Genomic DNA, 9,467 nt, shown 5'->3' on the forward strand with positions numbered 1-9,467 from the left:
AGACCATCGTGGCCCTTGCAAGATTAAATTCTTGCAATACTCACAAGCCTCACGACCCTGGTGAGACGAAGTCTATGATAATGTTAACTTTCACTTTTATTTTAATCAACTTTTATATTAACATAATGAACTCTTCTTCAAATTTTAACTTACTTAGTCCCTATTTGATATCCTTTTTGTTAGTAATTGGATTTTGATTACTTTCACCTAATTATACCAATAATCTTCATTATTTTTGTCTAACAATTGAACAATGGGGAAGAGAAAATGAAATGTCAAAGGTTTAATTTTCAAAAGATCATCTGCATTGAGCGTCACACTACTTGAGTTGAGCGACATAAATCCAGAGAGAAAAATTGGTGCCCAGGCGGAGTGTTAAGGGATTCACATTGAGCGCCATCCTCCACTAATGCTCTGAACTGAGCACCAGTTGGATAGAGAGCTACAAGTTGTGATTTCGCCCAGCGTGGGAAGAGCTACGCTGAGCGCCAACTAGACAGACAACGTGATGCAATCCTAGCTTGCATTGCCATGAGTATTTTGTTTTGTATTTTGGAGTGCGGAATTTGGTGGGATTGGGTGGCTAAAATGGGTGAAAGAAACTATTAAGTTTAGTGATCTGACATTTAGGCCTATTGTTGTTGGACCGAGTTGTAACAACATTGTACCTCTTTTGTTGCAACATTGATTTGACATGTTCTCTCTATTTGGATGTGAAATATTCTTAATACACAAACACTTTTCCAAATCCACAAGTCAACCCACACAATTCCTGTAATTAGTCCATCATCGTAAAATGACTTCAATGAAACAACACATGATTAAGTTTTAAAGAGTTTCCTAGGATTATATGTGGCTACATCTTTAACCGTGTTTGAAAGGGAATACATTTATATTGTTAGCTATGTTGATGTATTTTCTTTGAACTTGTATGTAGCTACATCTTTAACAGTGTTTGGAAGGATATACACTGAACTTGACATCCTTAATATGGTTGTATGTAGCATTAGGATTGAATAATTGGTAGAATTATCCTTAATGAATTGTAGGTCTTAAAGATTGTATCAAGGCTCAGAATTCAATTTTTGTTAGGAGATGGTGCTTTTAATACAATTGGAACCTATTTTAATGGTATTAGGAGAGACTTTGTTGCAAAACACATTTTTTTACTTGTATGTTGTGATAAATGTCTTTTGTTAGAGCAACACCATTTGCTTTCTAGTGTTGTGCAACTTTGAATTTAAATTTAGATTGAATTTATTCTATTTTCTATGAAATGTTGTGAGCTTGTATGAATTTTGAGTGTACAGTGCAGTCTGGTAACATATTTAGTGGTTTGGGTGTGTGCAGACTTAAGTCGAAATATATTTGATGATAAAATTGGAAAAAATAAAGTTGTTGTTGAACCAAGTGGTGTTCAAGTTTTGAAGAATCCAAATCCTTTGAAGGATGTTGAAGCCTCTGCTATGCTTGATGTTGCTGTGCTGGTTTAAGCTTTGTTCTGGGTAGTTTATATGTTGAAATCCACCCTATGATTAAATCTAAAGCATTAGCATTCTCAATCTTTGTGAAAGTAAAATGTTTTCAAACTAAGTTAAAACAACCGATTGTTTATACTTAGGTGTTTTGAGAAAAAGATTGAAAACTGTTTTGAATGGTTGCACTGTTAAGTACCAAAACAACCGATTAATTCGAGGAAACAACCGATTGTTTGTTTTGGGACCATAACAGAAAAACTGTTTTCTTTGACTGAGCTTTAAATGTTTTAAACTGCTTACGCTCCAGTCATTAAATGCTTTGACCAATCTTTTAATGCAATTTAAGAGTTTGTTAAGATTTGATAACAAACTACATCTTTGAATAAATTCAGAAAAATAGATTTGACATTTAAAGAATTTTTGACTAAGTTTTTCAAGAGAATTTTTCAAAGTGCTGAGATTGCTAAGAGTTTGTGGTTGATCAAAGTGTTGGAATAGGATTCTGCTTGTATTGATTTCAGATTATCTTCTGTAACAAGTGTAATCCTTGTACTCTGTTGAACAATTCGTTTTCTGTGTTTGTTGAGATTGGTTGTGTGTTCTTGAGGTGTTCAAGATCAACAATCTTAGTGTTGGCCAAGGAGAGTGTGTTTCTTGAGGTGTTCATGGTCATTCTCTTGGTTGTGGTGTAAGTGATCAAGTGGTGATTGCTTAGTGGATATCCTCAGGGTTTCTGAGAAGACTGGATGTAGCTCTGGTTTGGAGTGAACCAGTATAAACAACTGTGTACAATCTCTCTATCTCTAACTCTTTAAATTCAGTTTATTTGTTGTTTGTTGGTATAAACAACCGATTGTTTCTACGAAACAACCGATTGCTTTTACGAAACAACCGATTGTTTTTCTGGTACTATAGCTTTTGCTTGCTGTTTTGGCTAACTGAATTGCTGAATCAATTGGTTCCTGAGATAAATTCATTCTAGTTTTGAAAAGTTTGCGAAAACCCTCTTGAAACAATTCACCCCCCCTATTTAAAGCCATCTTTTCTAACAGTTGTTTGTTAGTTAAGTTACTGGGAGTTAAAAAGTTATTAAATAGGATTTTAAATTAGTTGACTTGTTCTAATACTAATTACATGATGCAACACTTGGTCATATGAAATGACGTGAAAGTATGAGTAACTTAATCTCCCAACTGAATCAATTGGTTCCTGAGATAAATTCATTCTAGTTTTGAAAAGTTTGCGAAAACCCTCTTTAAAAAATTCACCCCCCTCTAGTTTAAAGCCATCTTTTCTAACAATTGGCATCAAGAGCTTGGTTCTTGAAAGTTACTCAAGTTGATCCAAAAAATCTTTTTAAATGGATGATAGACTACCTTTTGGGGAAGGTGCTTCAATTAATAGACCACCTGTGTTTTGTGGTCTGAACTACCAATTTTGGAAAGTAAGATTGAAAATATTTATGGAATCTCTTGACAAAGGAATTTGGGATGCAATTGAAAATGGTCCTTTTATCCCAAAGTTTGAAAAGGATGGATCTGTCATTGAGAAGCCATGGTCTCAATGGACTGATGCAGAAAGCAAAAAGGCCAAATTCGATTGCATTGCCAAAAATATTATAACCTCTGCTTTAAATTCTGATGAGTTTTTCAGGGTCTCACAATGCAAATCATCAAAAGAAATGTGGGACACTTTGGAAGTCACTCATGAAGGAACAAATGAGGTGAAAAGAGCTAGAAAGCATGCTCTCATCCAAGAATATGAGATGTTTAGAATGCTTAAAGGAGAAACAATTGCTGAAGTGCAGAAAAGGTTTACACACATCATCGATCACCTAATGAGCCTAGACAAGACCTTTGATAAAGAAGAGCTGAACATCAAGATCTTGAAATGCCTTGATAGAGCATGACAACCAAAGGTAACTGCTATTTCCGAATATAAAGATCTAACATCATTAAGTGTTGCTTCTTTGTTTGGAAAGCTTAGGGAACATGAGCTAGAGATGAATAGACTCAATGTTCAAGAGAGTGAAGATAAGCACACAAGGAGCATAGCCTTGAAAGCATCCAAACACAAGGGAAAGCAAGATTCTAGTGATGAGGAAAACCTTAGCTTGCTGTCAAGAAAATTCAGCAAATTCCTAAAGAGAAACCGCAACAAAGACAACAACAAGGATAGGTATGGAAACAAGAAACCCAATGAATTCAATTCAAATAACTATACTTGTTTTGGTTGTGGTGAGCAAGGTCATATAAAGGCAGATTGTCCCAACAAGAGCAAAGAGAAAAAGACTAGTTACAAGGAGAAGAAAGGCAAGACAAAAAGAGCCTACATAGCTTGGGATGAAAATGAGGTGTCATCATCAAGTTCTTCATCAAGTGAAGATGAAAAAGCAAACATATGTTTGGTAGCTGAAAATGATGATGAATCTTGCAACTCAAGTGAGGTAAGTTCATGTGCTTCCTTAAATGAACAAAATTATAGTGAATTACTTGAAGCTTTTCAAGAAACACATTGAAAGATCTTAACAGTTGGCTTGAAAAGAAAGTTAAATCACTTGAAGAGGAACTGGAAAAAGCAAAAAGTGATTTTGAAAAATTGGAAAATCATTTCAAAAATGCCTCTTGCAAGTGTGATACTCTCATTTGCACAAATTGTGAAAATCTTGAGAAAAAGGTTCACTATCTTGTTGAAACTGTGGACAAGCTTTCAAAGGGGAAATCAAAATTTGAGAATGTCTTGGCATCTCAAAGCTGTGTTTTTGGAAAGGCTGGTTTAGGCTTTAATCCACAGAACAAGCAAGATAGGTTTTCAAAAAGTTTTTTAAGAAAATTAGAAAAACAACCGATTGTTAAGACGAAACAACCGGTTGTTACATGCTTTTACTGCATGAAGAAAGACCACTCTGTTAGGTTCTGTAAAATTAGAAAATATTCTGTTCCAAGAGGTTTTATGAAATGGATTCCTAAGGGATGTGATGTTTCTAACTGCAAAGAAAAGTCAAATGGACCCAAATTTGTAAAGGGACCAAATCTTGCTACTTGAAACTGTTTATGCAAGAAAAAATAAAGAGAAAAAGAAGAACTGAGTCATCTGATCAAGCTGTTGAAGAAAAAGGCAGTCATTGAAGCTGGATCAATACTAAGCAAAAGTCCTCAACAGTGAAAAGAAGCCTCTTGATCAAAAAGCACATGGCTTATTGAAGAATTAACATAAGGATAACACTTTCCTTTATTTGTTCTCAATTTCTGTTTCAAAGTTCTTTCTCATGGTTAAACAATCCTTTAATGATCAATATCATCTGCTTTGAACTCCTTCTGCTCATGGTTAAAATTCAAAAACAGTTTTTAACTGTTGCAGAAAAACAACCGATTGTTTTGAGTCTGACAACACTACGAAGAAATTGTTTTAATTGCTATTTTGAATTTCTATCTGTTGCAGATCAATTTAATAGAGAGAATCTTGGTCAAAGGATCTGTGTTGAAAACTGATTATGTTCAGAAAGAAGTTACAACAGTTATAAAGGAATATATTCCAAAATCTTGGAAATTCAAGAGCCTTAATGACTAGTCAAAGACCACATGTGAAGACCATGTGATTTTCAGCTTTTTCTGACATTTTCTGTGCAGAGCAAAGTCAAGCCCTCTCTCTCTGAAAATCAGGTACCCTTTAATGAAATTAAATTCATATGGATTCTCTTACTGCTATAAAATCAAGGGCAGATTTCTTCGACAAGAACAACCAATTGCAACATCTCTTGCAATATCTCTTGCAACATCTCTTGCAAAAATCTGTGAAGTGTGCTCTCCTCTGTTTTCGTCTCTGCTGTCATGGAATCAACTCCTCCCACCTCAAAGAGAGTTAAAACCAGGGCTGTAAGGTCTGGAGGAATGCTAGAAGGCTGGTTTTCCGGAGACAATGATCTCATTGAGAAGTATAGGTATGAAACAAGTATCAAGAAGATAAGCAACCCCAAGGTTGTATGTTTTGATTGGCTGAAAAGTCAAAAGCTTGATAATGTGAGAAGGCTGCTCAAGGATCAATCTCTCAGAAAGTTCCTGGAGATGAAGGGAAACATTTATCCAGATTTGGTGAGGGTGTTCTACACAAACTTGAAGTTTGAGAGAAACAATTTAGTTTCTCATGTGAAAGGTGTAGAAATGGAGATAAGTCATGAAGTATGGACTGTTGTTGCTGGACTTAAGTTCTTTGGTCTAAGAATCAACAAGGGAAACCTTGGTGTGGTGGAGGATTTTAACAAAATCCAATTCTACAAAAGTTGCTTGAAGAATAATCATGCTCAAGTTAGTACATGCTCGGTTGGAGGTTTGAAACTTGATGAGAGATTGCTTGCTCTCATTATAACTTGGATTCTAACTCCAAGGGGGAGTAATCATTCTGTGCTAACTGAAGAAGATTTGGTTTATATCTTCTGCATCACCAAGAAAATCAAGATCAATTGGATTCACATAATCAAATAACACATGCAAAAAGCCATGGGGTTAGGTGATTATAATTATCCATATGCTGTTTTGATATCTAAATTTCTACTCTATTTTGATGTTAATCTTGAAGATGAAACTTCTGAGCTGGTCAAGTCAACTCAAGAGTTGAACAATGGATCACTCAGCAAGATGGGTTTTACAAAAGTAGGTGGAAAATGGATAAGCAAGGATGGTGATCATGGTGCCTCATCTAGTGGTGCTGCTAATCTTGAACAAGATGAAGCTGCTGATATGGATGTTCAACATGAAAATCCACCTGAAGATTTTCAAAATGCTGGACCAAGTGCTGATGATGGACATCAAGGAGAAAGGATGCAAACCATGTCATCTTTTGAAAGACTCATGATGAATAGGCTTGATAGCTTTGCTGAAAATCAAAGGAGCCTCCATGATCTCTATGTTAGTAATTTCCAAAGGATTGACACCAGATTTGACAACATGGATGCAAGGTTTATGACTCTGGATGAACAGATTGAAGCTGTTCAGAATCAAATCTTTGATTTTCAGTTTGCTGATGAAGAAGAATGAAGGAAAAACAACTGATTGTTTCGATAACCAATCAATTGTTTTTGGCTGATATTTCTGGTTTTTTAAAATTTCCTTCATTCTGCTGTTGCTGCTTTAATTCTGATGTAATGAAAACAATATCTTGTTTTCTCTCTTATCTTTGTCTATTTGTGAAGCCAAATAGGGGGAGATATATGTTGTGTTTTAAGTTTCTGTTTTTCAGTTGTTAAAATAGTTTGGGTTATGTAATATGTTTCTGATATTAGATGTTTTTGAACTTTAACTGTTTATCTGTATGCTAACAAAATATCAGAAGTTCAATGTTTTGCTCAAAGTTCTATTGCAGGAACTGCTTCAGATTTAATCAGGTACAACACAAGCATCAGGGATTTGTCTTCATCAAATAGGGGGAGATTGTTGAACCAAGTGGTGTTCAAGTTTTGAAGAATCCAAATCCTTTGAAGGATGTTGAAGCCTCTGCTATGCTTGATGTTGCTGTGCTGGTTTAAGCTTTGTTCTGGGTAGTTTATATGTTGTAATCCACCCTATGATTAAATCTAAAGCATTAGCATTCTCAATCTTTGTGAAAGTAAAATGTTTTCAAACTAAGTTAAAACAACCGATTGTTTATACTTAGGTGTTTTGAGAAAAAGATTGAAAACTGTTTTGAATGGTTGCACTGTTAAGTACCAAAACAACCGATTAATTCGAGGAAACAACCGATTGTTTGTTTTGGGACCATAACAGAAAAACTGTTTTCTTTGACTGAGCTTTAAATGTTTTAAACTGCTTACGCTCCAGTCATTAAATGCTTTGACCAATCTTTTAATGCAATTTAAGAGTTTGTTAAGATTTGATAACAAACTACATCTTTGAATAAATTCAGAAAAATAGATTTGACATTTAAAGAATTTTTGACTAAGTTTTTCAAGAGAATTTTTCAAAGTGCTGAGATTGCTAAGAGTTTGTGGTTGATCAAAGTGTTGGAATAGGATTCTGCTTGTATTGATTTCAGATTATCTTCTGTAACAAGTGTAATCCTTGTACTCTGTTGAACAATTCGTTTTCTGTGTTTGTTGAGATTGGTTGTGTGTTCTTGAGGTGTTCAAGATCAACAATCTTAGTGTTGGCCAAGGAGAGTGTGTTTCTTGAGGTGTTCAAGGTCATTCTCTTGGTTGTGGTGTAAGTGATCAAGTGGTGATTGCTTAGTGGATATCCTCAGGGTTTCTGAGAAGACTGGATGTAGCTCTGGTTTGGAGTGAACCAGTATAAACAACTGTGTACAATCTCTCTATCTCTAACTCTTTAAATTCAGTTTATTTGTTGTTTGCTGGTATAAACAACCGATTGTTTCTACGAAACAACCGATTGCTTTTACGAAACAACCGATTGTTTTTCTGGCACTATAGCTTTTGCTTGCTGTTTTGGCTAACTGAATTGCTGAATCAATTGGTTCCTGAGATAAATTCATTCTAGTTTTGAAAAGTTTGCGAAAACCCTCTTGAAACAATTCCCCCCCCCCCCTATTTAAAGCCATCTTTTCTAACAGTTGTTTGTTAGTTAAGTTACTGGGAGTTAAAAAGTTATTAAAGAGGATTATAAATTAGTTGACTTGTTCTAATACTAATTACATGATGCAACACTAGGTCATATGAAATGATGTGAAAGTATGAGTAACTTAATCTCCCAATTGGGGATGAGTTTTATTAAAGGCTTATTTTTTATTTTTGTTTGGAAAAGATTATGTAAAAGCATGCATGTTTCTTGGTTGCATTGTTGTGTATATGAAAACAGTCCCCTTATTCCTCTCATGAACTACATGGGGGTTTAAGCAACTAGTTGTTCACAGTTCAACTTATTATGGCTAGTTATATCTTCACGATTCTCCCTGCATTCAATAAGCAACAACCCTTTCCAACTATAAGTCAAGACTTGTCATATTGCATAAGCTATACTACTGATAAAAAACATATATAACTTAAATAATATACCTTTACCTAACTACTTGCGCAAACCCCTCCAAAACCCAAACTACATTTCAAGATAAATCCTTTGCATCCTCGTCTGATCTCTTATGAATAGTTTCTCTATAGCTTTATTTGTACCAAAAAACACTATTTTCCCCATCTCTCAGCAAGTTCAATGATATAAATCAAAGAAAGAAAATTTTACTTTCCTTAAAATTTCCTCAACATCTATCTTTGCTTGGTGAAAAATAACCTTGTTTCTATGCTTCCAAATACACCATACCACTAAGACCCATAGGCTTTTCCACAATGTATTGCCTTCTTTGTTTAAAGCTTGAACAAGAGAATTGTTCAAAATGATGAAGCAACTCATTGTGATTTACCGAGCTAATCCCAATCCAACTAAGGCACATATTCCAAACTTTAATTGATACCTCACATGAAACAAGAATGTGTGAAGTGGACTCCTCCTCCCTCCCACATAAGACACATAAGTATCCCCCATCGTCACACCCCCTTTTTGTAAATTCTGCTTAGTTGTTATCTTATCCCAAAGAGCCCTCCACACATTAAATTGGGTCGGGGGCATAACCTTAAGAGTCCATAGATATTTGAACACCGCACATGCGCCCCAGATATGTGATTAACTAACTTGTTATAGGCAGATTTTACTGAGAAAGAGTATGATGGAGGGTCATTCCATAACCATGAATCCTCTGTATCTGGGCATATTGACACCTGTGATATACTTTCCATGAAATCTTCTACCATAGGTTTTTTCCACTCAAACCATTCTCTTCTCCAACTGAATATTCACTTTCACCCTTCTCTAGACCATCTTTCGTAGCTACCGATAGTCTTGTCTTTTAGCACAGAGTTAAATGATATAAAATAGGATTAAAAGTTAGTTGTTTAGTTCTAATACTAATTAATGATGCAACAGTCATATGGGATAATGTGAAAGTATGCCTAACTTAATATGGCCATTGGATGGGTTTTATTAAAGAGGC

This window comes from Phaseolus vulgaris, chromosome 8 (genome assembly GCF_000499845.2).
Source record: "Phaseolus vulgaris cultivar G19833 chromosome 8, P. vulgaris v2.0, whole genome shotgun sequence".
NCBI classification, from domain to species: domain Eukaryota; kingdom Viridiplantae; phylum Streptophyta; class Magnoliopsida; order Fabales; family Fabaceae; genus Phaseolus; species Phaseolus vulgaris.